The sequence below is a fragment of the Dasypus novemcinctus genome, chromosome 30 (genome assembly GCF_030445035.2).
Source record: "Dasypus novemcinctus isolate mDasNov1 chromosome 30, mDasNov1.1.hap2, whole genome shotgun sequence".
NCBI classification, from domain to species: Eukaryota; Metazoa; Chordata; class Mammalia; order Cingulata; family Dasypodidae; genus Dasypus; species Dasypus novemcinctus.
Genome location: NC_080702.1, coordinates 41,109,122 through 41,121,569, shown reverse-complemented (window position 1 = coordinate 41,121,569; position 12,448 = coordinate 41,109,122).

Below are 12,448 nucleotides of genomic sequence, written 5' to 3'. Positions count from 1 at the left end.
TCCACTTTCTTAACAAAATTCTTTGAAGCACAAAATAATTTAATTTTGAAGAAGACCCAAATATCTATTTTTTCTTTCATTGCTTCTGATTTGGGTGCAAATTTTATAGAATCATTTCCTTCTACACAATCTGGTATAATCACATTCTTGTGTATTCATCACTTCAATCATTATTAGAGAATTTTTATCATTTCAATATTAATAATAATGAACAAAAATCAAACAAAGAACTCATCACCTCCAAATCGCTCTATGCTTCCCCTGTGGTACAAGTCTACTATTCTCTTTCTATTTCACTAGTTGATTTATATTTATATTTTGTATAAACCATCTTATATATGCAATATTACCCATATTCATATTTCACATAAGATTTCATGGTGTTATATATTTCTATGTTTTATATATATATATATATATATATTTTAAGATTTGTTTATTTTTAACTGTTGTTCTATTCTCTTCCCCCTGTTGTCTGTTCTCTGTGTCTATTTGCTGCGTCTTGTTTCTTTGTCTGCTTCTGTTGTCCTCAGGGGCACTGGAAGTGTGGGCGGCGCCATTCCTGGGCAGGCTGCACTTTCTTTCACACTGGGCAGCTCTCCTTACGGGGGCACTCCTTGTGCGTGGGGCTCCCCTACACGGGGGACACCCCTGTGTGGCAAGGCAGTCCTTGCGCACATCAGCACTGCGCATAGGCCAGCTCCACATGGGTCAAGGAGGCCCGGGGTTTGAACCGTGGATATCCCATGTGGTAGACGGATGCCCTAAACACTGGGCCAAGTCCGTTTCCCTGTTATATATTTTTTAAATTTCTTTCTAGTAATATAAATTTCCTTAGACTTTCTCTTTAAATCGCTGCCATGCTCCTATAATTCCTCTGCTAATAACAAATATTATGACGTGTTTTAACCATTTCTATTATTGCATAAATAACATATCCTGCCTGGCAATTTATTTTTGGTAAATGTTCTCGTATATACATTGGGTAACATATACTCTTTTCTTTTCTTTTTTTTAAGATTTATTTTTTATTTATTCCTCTCCACTTTTTAACAACCCCCCCCCCCAAGTTGTCTGCTTTCTATGTCCATTCACTGTGTGTTCTTCTGTGTCTATTTGCATTCTTGTCAGCACGACCAGGAATCTGTGTCTCTTTTTGTTAAGTCATCTTGCTGTATCAGCTCTCCATGTGTGCAGCCCCACTCCTGGGCAGCCTGTGCTTTTCTTATGTGGGGCAGCTTTCCTTACAGGGCATACTCCTTGCGCACGAAGCTCCCCTACGTGGGGGACACCCCTGTATGTCATGGCACTCGTTGCACACATCAGCATTGCACATGGGCCAACAAATGGTACTGGGAAAGCAGATGTACAAATGCAGCTGAATGACCATAGCCACCTATTTTACACCAAATACAAAAAATAAATTCAAACTGTACCAAGTGCCTAAATATAGGAGCTAAGCTATAAAACTCTTTGAGGATGACTTAGGGAAACATCTTCATAAACTGAGACTTGGCAATATATTCTGGAATATGATTGCAAAAGCACAAGCAACAAAATGACTAATATATTACTATTATTTCCTCAAAGATATTCATCAAATTAAATTATAAAGAGAGTCAAAAGGCAATCAACAGAAGAGGAGAAAATAGCTTCAAAAGACATAGCAGATGAGGGCATAATATAAAGAATATTTAAATAGCATGTACATTGACATAACAAAAAGAAAAACAGTCAAAATAAAAATTTGTCAGTGAATTTGAAGAGACAGTTCTCTAAAGAAGGTATATAAATGGGTATTAAATACATGAAAAGATGCTCTACATAATTAATCATTAGGGAAAAACAAATTAAAGGTACAATGAAACAACTTCTAGCCCACCAGAAGGACTATTATAATAAATTCAAGAAAAGAACAAGTGTTGTGGATTATGAAAAAAAAAAAAAAGGAATACTAGAGAATTATTAATGGGGATGTAAAGTGGTGTAGCCAGTTTGGACAATAATATTTCACTTCCTCAAAAATTCATCTTTCAGTATATTTAACTACATCCATGATTCTTTGAACAGTCGTCCTGACTGGGATATGGATTCAGTGCCTAGAGGTTCAGCCCATATTCTGTGATCATGAGAATGAAAACCACACAATTAATTAATGAATACTACCACCCTAGTCATTTCCTTGAGCTGTTGTCCTAGTTCTGGTCTCCCTATCTCTAGATTTGTTATTTGTGTATTAATAAAATCTTAATTCTGAAAGACATTATTTTGTATAGACTTTCTTTGCCTTGAAGATAAATTCCATCCCCAACTAAATTCACTGATCATGACGCATTATAGAAGAATTTAACTTGTATCACCCATAAAAGAGCTACGAAGGGATCAGAATGGTGATATTCCCTGCAAATCATATGATGAGAGTTGCATTTAATGGATATTATTCTTTGATGACTCCTCCACTATAAGAAATTCTTTAAAATCATAATACTTCCACAGAAGAATGCATAGTATAGAAGAAACCCCAAGCACATGGAATAGAAAAACCTCAGGAAGAAGAGTGAATATTATTTGCATAAGAAATGAGCAATTGGTCATGAAATTTAGGTTGAACTACAAGAAAATTTGCCAGAGTTACTGTAGCATTACTTGACACCATCTCTGCTGGCAACACTTGAGTGTCCACTCCCTACTGTCTCTACTCAATCCCTATTTCCGTTTAACACTTGCATTTAGGAAAGGACCAAATCCTACCAGAAAAAAAGGACCAAATATTTCAAAACTATTTCACTTTATCAATTCCTAATTCTTTTTCGTCTATTTCTGTGTAAAACATCACCTCTTCCTGGTAGAACTCAACATCCCTAGCTACCACTAGTAGAATGGAAATATTAACTAAGAAGAAAGGAACAAATATTTCAAAACTATTTCATTTTATCAATTCCTAATCGTTTTTGTCTATTTACATTTGAAACATCACCTCCTCCCAGTAGGACCCAATATTCCCAGTTACTACTACTAGAATGGAAATACTAATTAATATGTTAATGAACATCTCAGTCAAATGAGACAATATATGCTTGAGAATAAGCTGGTAGCAGAGAAACTAGAAGTACAATGCTTTGGTAATCAGTTCCCCAAACATGAGTTCCTATGATACAATGGGGATTCTTGGGGAAATTAAAAAGCTGATATTTGGTTGCTGGGGGTAGGGAGTTGGAGAAAGAGATGTGATGTGGGGGCATTTTCGGGAGTTGGAGTTGTCCTTGGTGGTGCTGCAGGGACGTTACCGGACATTGTATGTCCTCTCATGGCTCACTGGGTGGACTGTGGGAGAGTGTGGGCTATGGTGTGGACAATTAAACATGAGGTGCAGTGGTGCTCAGAGATGTATTCACCAAGTGCAATGAATGTTGCATAATGATGGGGAAGGTTGTTTTTATGGGGGGAAGAGTTGGGTGAGGGGGGTGGGGGTATATGGGACCTCGGACCTCATATTTTTTTAATGTAACATTAAAAAATAAATAAAGACCAAAAAAAAAGGTGATATTTTATCTTATCCTAGAAATGGAGAGCAATACATTAGGGACATGTTGGGAATATTTATATCTCAGAGTGCCATGTCCTTCTGGAATAGAATATCCCAATAAAACTTAATTGAACTGACATGAGTACCTGTAGTAGACTAACTGAATAGATACTCCCATTCCTCCAACTTTCTCTTATCAATATCTTTTGCAATGGAACTGTGCAGCCCCACCTAAGGGGTGAAGTCCCTTTTACAACCTTTGAATAAAAGATCCTCTTTTATTTGGTTTGGCCAACCGAACATGGTGTTATGACAGTGTGCCTCAAGAAATCTCTGTGTGTTTCTGCTATTCACACTCTATTCCTAACTCAGCCATGTGAACAAGTCCAGTCTGGCCTGTGGAAAGGTGAGAGGACATGTATAGGCAAGGCCAATATCCCAGGTAAGACCTTGCTAGACCAGCAATGAAGGCAATTAGGGCAAAAATATATGAGCAAGCCCAACTAAGAGGATCAAAGCATCCACAGTTGACTCACACCTAACTATGGACACATAAGAAGATGGAAGAGATTTAAAGAATTCCAAATCATCATTCCCATAAAGCAATAAAATCAGCATCTTAAACCATTTACTTTGGTTATTCAGATTATGCTGCAATGACTTTCAACAGAGTAATTAACATTCAGATCAATTTGAATGCTCTTTAGACAGATAAATCTGATTCTTAGTTTTACATTCTTTCAGACGTTTTTGATGGTCATTGAGTGTCCTCTGGTTATTCAAGTTTTCTTTATATACCTTCCCTTAAAAATAACCACAAATAAGTTTCATAACTAAGGGAATTTGGAAAGACATTCATATTTCTGTCTGCAAAACTGGTGACCATAAATCAGTACTCTCCATTACCAGGGGGATTCTGTGGGTAGTAATCAAAACTCTAAAGTGAACCATACTTTGATCATGATGATTGAAGAGAATTTTGAGGCAAGTATGATAAATAGTACCTTAGTAAGTAGAAGCTTGTTTCCTCAACTGCCATTTCCTGTTTTCATATTTTAAAAGAGCAGGTAACTTTTTAAGAGGAAAATGAGGAGTCCTGTTTGTAGAAGTCAGAGGAAGTTTACAAAAAAATGGGAATATGTTCCAATAAAATAATATAGAGCATGGAACACTGTCCTGCTGTCCAATTAATATACCACCTAATATATGGTCACCAAGCATCCTTACTTCAATGAATATTTGCACTATCATCAAAAAGAAATATTTATTGTAATAGAAAGCATGATTTAAATGTTTCTGTCATAATGCTTAAGATCATCTTTGATGCTATGGCTATGCCATGTCAACTATTTATACTAATTTGCCTTCCTCTACATTCCCCTTTTAGATATGCATTTACTAAACAATTTTACCCTGTGCAGAAACATGAAAAGCACTCTGGCTGTGAGCTGAATCAGAAAACAAGATCCTAAAGAAGAAGTAAAATGAGATGAACAGATTTAAGAGGGTGAGGTGTATGAAAGTTGATGTTATCAGAATGATTATTTAAATTTTAGATATAGAAAGAAGAATGTACACAAAACAGGAAAGTAGCAATGTCATAATTTCCTGTAAATTAAAATAATATTAACAGGTTTATATGTGATGTGTAGTTTCTTCAATAGGAGCAGGGCAACTCACATGTACTCTTTGGTAAAAAACAGAAAGTATTGCTTGTGGTGACTTCACAAAAAGATATCTTCATTAAGAAATCCATTTTTGAGGTATGCTGGAATTTCCTAACTGTTTCTCTTCCAAGACTGAGAGTAACATTGTGGTATTGGAAAAGTGAAAAAGGAAAAATGTTGGATATCTAAGAGATGAAGAAAGTTTAAAAAAAGAAGCATCTTAAAATCCAAAACAAAGAAACTCGAAAATGAATACAGAGACAATTTTACCTCCATACTCTGATCAAAGAATTACAATATCTGGATTTTTCATTGTGTTCTGCATTCACAAGCACTTTCTCAAACCAGGGAATAATAACACTTTTAAAAAATTTTCCAACCGATTTTTTTCAGTACTCCATTAATAACTTTATTCCTCAGACAGTAGATGAAAGGTTCAGCATGGGTGTGACACGGCGTACAGCTGAAGCAGCTGAATATGTGTCATGTGAAGCTGCTGAATTAAGGTACACACCTATACTTGTAAAATAAAATAATGAGACCACCAAGAGGTGAGATGCACAGGTGAAAAATGCTTTATATTTCCCCCAAGCTGGTCAGATTGCACTTATGGAGAAAACAATCTTAGAGTAAGAGAAAAGGATGCCAGCAAGGGGAACCCTCCCATCAACCCAGCTCCAAAAATGCATCACTATGACTTTGAAGAATTTATCGGAACAGACAAGTTGCTGAACAGTTGCGGAACAGACAAGCTCACAGAAAAAGTGGGGGATTTCCATGTGTGTAAAAAAGACAATTGTAAAACCAGGGAACTCTGTATCAAGGAATTTAGGACACTCATGATACAGGACCCCAGAAACAGCAGGGCACAGATCCAGGTGTTCATGAAGACTGAGTAATGCAAGGGAGAACAGATGGCCACAAAGTGGTCATAGGACATTGCAGCCAGGATGAAGTCCTCCAACTGTAAAGAGTAAGATAAAGAACATCTGGGTGAGGCAGCCCACATAGGCTATGGTGCTGCTCTGCATTTGGGTGTTCACCAGCATCAGTGGGCTAGTGGTGGAGGCAAAACAAATGTCACAAAGGGAAAGGTTGGAGAGGAAGAAGTACATGCGAGTCTGGAAGTGAGAGTCTGAAATGATAGCCAGGATGATGAGAAGGTTCCCAAAGATGGTGACCAGGTATATGGATAGAAACAACCCAAAAAGGAGGGTCTGCTAATCTATTTCCTCTGATTATCCCAGGAGTAGAAATTCTGAGATTCTGGGATCATTTCTTCACATAATGTGGTTGATGTGACTACCTATAATGAAAGAGTATCAAAAATTTTCACAAAAAAAAGCACTACTACTCTAGCAGAAGTGCTGATATTTCTGTTTTAAAGTTAAGATAATTTCTGTACTCTGATTATGCATCTGATCTCCTGGGGGATTCTAGTGACATCTCAATCAGGGACTTTCCCTCTTACTGGGCTCATAATCAATGAACTTGATACTATAGATGCCTACGTGAATACTGCATCAATTCCGGAGGAAATGGCCAGTCTTCCCTGGAAGGAACACAAGACACTGCAGGGAGAACATTCTAAGTTTTATGCATCAATCCCCAAGAAAGTGACCAGACTTCCCAGGGAGGAACACAGTCCTGCCCACGTGAACTGTATCAGTTCATATTTGTTACAAAACATCCCCCAATATGCCCACTGTTCTAGTTCTCATCACTCCTCCTGAAATATGAAAAGTGCTGACCAGTAAATCAATGCTGATTAAAAAGGTTTCCTGCATGATGTTTCACTTTTAGTTTTGATGAATTCTCACTAAATTTTCCCAGAACCTATCTATCTATCTATCTATCTATCTATCTATCTATCTATCTATCTATCTATCTATCTATCTATCATCTATCTATCTATCTATCTATCTATCTATCTATCTATCTATCTATCAATCATCTATCTAGTATTCCTACCTAGCTAACAGAAGAAATCGTAAGCTTAATGTGTTTACAAATCATAAGATTTATGATATTTCATGACAACTGATTGTGGCTATACTTGCATTGCTCCAGTCCCTTTACCAGCTGTTTCATTATCTATGTGGAGTCAGAAAACCAAATACGTGTTTAAAATTTATCTTCCTGGGCCTCTCAGAAGACACTGAAGTGCAGCGCTAACTTTTGGGCTGTCCCTGCCCATGTACTTAGTTACCTTCACTGGGAACCTGCTCATCATTTTGGTCATCATCTCAGACGCCCACGTCCACATGACCATGCATTTCCTTCTGTCTTGTGTGTTTTAAAGATATACTTTTTGCCTTGTTTACTGTCCTCAAAATGCTGCCAAATAACAAGAGAGAAAGCAGATAATGACTTATAAAAACTGCCTAAGCCAGATGTACTTCTCCATGATTTTTGCAGGATTAGACAACTTCCTCTTAACTACAATGGCCTATTTCCTTTACACGGCCATCTGTTACCTTCTGCACTACATGGTCATCAAGAACCCCTATTATATGGCTTCCAGCTGCTGGAACGCTGATTATAAAGTGTTCTAGACTCTCTTTTACATGCTTAATAGCTTTAGGATTCTCTTTTTCTGCAGATTTGGAAGTCCTCCACATTTTCAGGAAGTTATTCAGATGTTCCAAAGTGCTTGTACTGGCACCTTTCTCAATGACCAAGCAATGTATTTTGCAGCTGGATTTCTGGAAGTTATTCCAATCCCTGGGATACTTTTCACTTACTCTAAGATTCTAGCTTTCCTTTTAAGAATTTCATCATCTGTGGGGAAGTAGAAAGCATTTTCTACTTGTAGGTCTCACCTCTAAGTAGTCACCTTACTTTATGATACATGTTTTGGAGTGTGTCTTAGTTCTGCTGCTACCAAAACTCAAGGGCAAGTAAAATAATCTCAGTGATTTACTCTGTGTCTACTCATAAAGCAGGCCTAAACAATCTCCCCAGCTGAGAAACATTCCCTGTATGAAAGGATCATTTGATTAAACTTTAGAAGTATTCTCATGATTAACAGAGGTCAACAGCTTAGAGAGCTAAATTTAGATTCTTTTATCAGTGCAGAGAAAGAACATCTGCTGCAGTTCTAATTTCCAGAATTCCCTCTCTTTAATTTCTGTGCATCAAAATTTTTTCTTATGTAATTTCTTTTAAATCATTTGACTATTCAGTTTTATTCACTAGTACAGTATTGGAATAAGAATATTCTGCCTGAAGATACAGCAGTAAAATATTTAATATAGGCAATTTGTACATTTAAAATTTTAGTACGTGTTGGAGGAATGAATGCACACTGCAATACCTGCCAGATGGAAGCAATAGCTCAATTACTATATGAATTTGTTGAAAAATAATCTGTTTTATCAAAGACTTTACAATTCTTGCCAGGATTTGTGTTAACTGGGCACAGATAAAGATGACATAATGAAATTGAGCTAATATCTGATTATGTTTACAGCAATCCGCAGTGCATCAGCCACATGTGCCCTTGTCCTGCATATTAAACATGTTAATTTAGGCTGCAATAGACCCTACAATCCCTGATTATTCTAACATTGATAATGTTACTAATCTCAGTTATTATTCTAGAATGTCTGGCAATTGTCCCTGCAGCACCACTCAGGACAACTCCAAGCCCTGAAAATGCCTCAACATCTCATCTCTTCCTCCCATTCCCCGAACCCAGCAGTTACCATGGCCACTTTTTCCACACTAATGCCACATTTCCTCGATTATTAACCACAATAGTTCATGAGTAGAATATCATTAGGTCCACTCTAATCCTTACTGTATTCCTCCTTCCTGTGGATATTGGCTTGGTGGTGTCCATTCCACATCTATGTCAAGAGGAGGCTTAGATTCCATATGGATACTGGATGCAATCCTCCTGCTTTCAGTTGTAGGCACTCTAGGCTTCATGGTGTGGTGGTTGACATTCTTCAACTCCATGTTAGCTGAGTGGGGTAAGTCCAATAAATCAGAGTGTAGGAGCTAAAGTCTGTTGAGGCTCAGGGCCTGGCTATCATATTGTCAGTCCAGAGATTCAAATCCCCTGGATATATCTTAAACCCCTGCACCAACTCCAATTCCAGTAAAGTAGCATGAAAGGCTTGTGAAAAGAGATCATATCTGAGTCCAGTTCCATCACGCAGAAACACCGCTCCAAAGAAGGGCCAACCGACATGGCAGTGAACTCCATCTGCCATGACTATAGAACCTGTGGGTCTCTTTAGCCCTCAAAACAACCAATACCTGGGGTTGTATCTACTTTTCCTGTCTCTGGGACTCTGCTCAGGTGTGCATAAGGGCAATCCTTCTGACAACCTCCAGACTCTTTTTTAGAGACTCATAGCCATATAAATTCATTTTTCCTTTCCATTTCCCCCTTACTTTAGGTCAAACAGCATTTTTAACTCCTGTTATAATATGTAGACAGGGATATTCTGCTAGTCCATGTTGAACCTTCAATACAGGGTCATTTTCTAGTTTTGTCATCAGCTGGTACTTGGTAGTGATCCCTCGGTGCCAGGGAGGCTCATTCCCGGGTATCATGTCCCACGCTGGGGGGAAGGCAGTGCATTTACATGATAAGTTTGGCTTTGAGGCTGGCCACATTTGAGTAACACGGAGGCTGTCAGGAGGGAAGCCCTGGGCACAGTGCTGCTTTGGTCTTGTTATTTCAGGTGGATAGGCTCACAAGCATAGTCATTAGTATCAGGGGGTCACTGTTGGACCCTCATTCCATCCTGGTCCTTGACATTGCACTTGAGGGACTGCCACTGCTCCCCTAGGGACCATGACAGAGCACCACCCCCCCGGACAGGAACCCAGTAACCCCCAGCTGTTGTTTTTAATTGTTTCCACTATGGGTATATCCAAACATTTCCTGGCACCCTGGACACATGCCCTGTATAACTCCCTGTCAACCATATGTCCCCTGTCAATAACATCCCATACCAGTATTCCTCTGCTGCCATTGTTGAACCACACTGTTATCCAAAACTTCCTGAATGGTGAAGCCCAATATAATGTCAGGTTCCCTTAATAGTAAAATGGAATATAGCAATGAGTTTAAAGGTTAGATATAGAATATATATTGAATTGGAAAAATTCTACATCCTATCTTTTTCTTTTCTTTTTTCCTAATTATTGAGCTTCTCTTCACAAGAGCTTTAGATCATAGTAATTCATATATACAAAATACAGTAGTCCCACATATCCACTATAAAACCTTTTCCCTTCTACAGAGATAATCTTTTAACTTATTCATATCATATTTACTGAAACTGATGTACAGATATAGAGACAATAGCTTTCAAACAAGGTCACATTTGTGTTTCCATTTTGGTTTATACTCTAGGCTATACAGTTTTCTAAATGTTTTAGTTATCATATGTTTTACATTATGGTTTACATTTTTAGTCTGTCATCCCCTAAAGGTTTTTGGTGTAATATTACATGTTTTATATCCATCCTTGTGTACTCTTGTGAAACACTTCCCTTGTCCTCACATTTACTCTGGTTCCATCTATTCAATATCTATTTCCCCCTCCCCATGGGGCCCACAGTGACAGTCAATCTTCATTTCCTGAGGAGCCAAGTTCAGAAATATTTGCAACAATGCTGAGGGCCTGACCCGCTCAACTGCCCTAATGCCCTGGGAGCCACCATTTCTCTTGTGAAATACAGTTCCCTCTACTTGGTGACATTAGTCCTCATCAGGTTGTGGGTCTACCTTCACTCTCATTATATGGGTCTCTACCCAAACGGTATAACCCATTCTAGGAAAATGAGCATTCACATATTCCCTAGGAGTCTCTCCTGCATCAGGTTATCCCCTTTGAGTATCTTAAACAGGTAACTTTCCTAATTATATTTTGAAAATGTTTTCTCAGCATACTCTCAACCAACACCTGACAATCGCCTATGTTTGTGTGTTGCCCCATGCTCCCCCAATTTCTTGGGCAATATTACCCATCTGCCCATCCCTAGCCCCCCTCAAACCCCAAAGCCCCACCCAAAGGTAACCCTATGCCCCATTTTATCCCTTCCTTGTACACATACTTACCTCCAGTTTATCATAGATTCCACCCCTGCAGACGTCGGCTCACATCCTTCCTCCACCTCCCGATTTCCTGTAAGCCTATATTCCAGTCTCTAGCTCTCTGATGCAGCTTGCTTATTTCTCATCATTGAGATCATGTAGTATTTGTCCTTCAATGCCTGGGTTGCTTCACTCAACGTAAGGTTCTCAAGATTCATCCATGTTATGACATGTGTTTGTAGTGTATTTGCTCTTAAAGCTGAGTAGTATTCAATTGTATGTATATACCACATTTTATTGATCAACTCATCTGTTGATGGGCATTTGGGTCGATTCCATCTTTTGGTGATAGTGAACAATGTTGCTATAAACATTGTTGTGCATATATCAGTTTATGTCCTTGTTTTCAGTTCTGCTGGGTATATGCCCAGCAGTGGAATTACTGGGTCATATGGCAAATCTATGGTTAGTTTTTTGAGAAACCACCAAACTGTCCTCCAGAATGGTTGGATCCTTCCGCATTCCCACCAGCTGTGGATTAGTGTTCCCATTTCTTCACATCCTCTCCAGCATTTGTATTCTTCTGTTTTGTTCATAGCTGCCAATCTTATGGGATTAAGATGGTATCTCATTGTTGTTTTGATTTGCATTTCCCTGATAGCTAATGATTTGGAGCATTTTTTTCATGTGCTTTTTAGCCCTTTGTATTTCTTCTTTGGAGAAGTGTCTGTTTAAATCTTTTTCCCATTTTTTAAATGGGTTGTTTATCTTTTTATTTTCAAGGTATAGGAGTTCTTTATATATGCAAGTTATAAGTCTCTTATTGGATATTTGGTTGCCAAATATTTTCTCCCATTGTGTAGGTTTCCTTTTTACTTTCTTGACAAACTCCTTTGAGGTGCAGAAGGCTTTAGTTTTGAGGAAGTCCCATTTATCTATTTTTTTCTTTTGCTGCTCGTGCTTTTGGTGTGAAGCTCATGAAGTCATTTCCTATTACAAGGTCTTGTAGATGTTTCCCTACACTTCTTTCCAAGGTCTTTATGGTCTTGACTCTTATATTAAGTCTTTGATCCATCTTGAGTTGATCTTTGTACAAGGTGTGAGATGGTAATCCTCTTTCATTCTTCTACATATGGATATCCAGTTCTCCAGGCACCATTTGTTGAATAGGCCATTCTCTCCCAGTTGAGAGGGTTT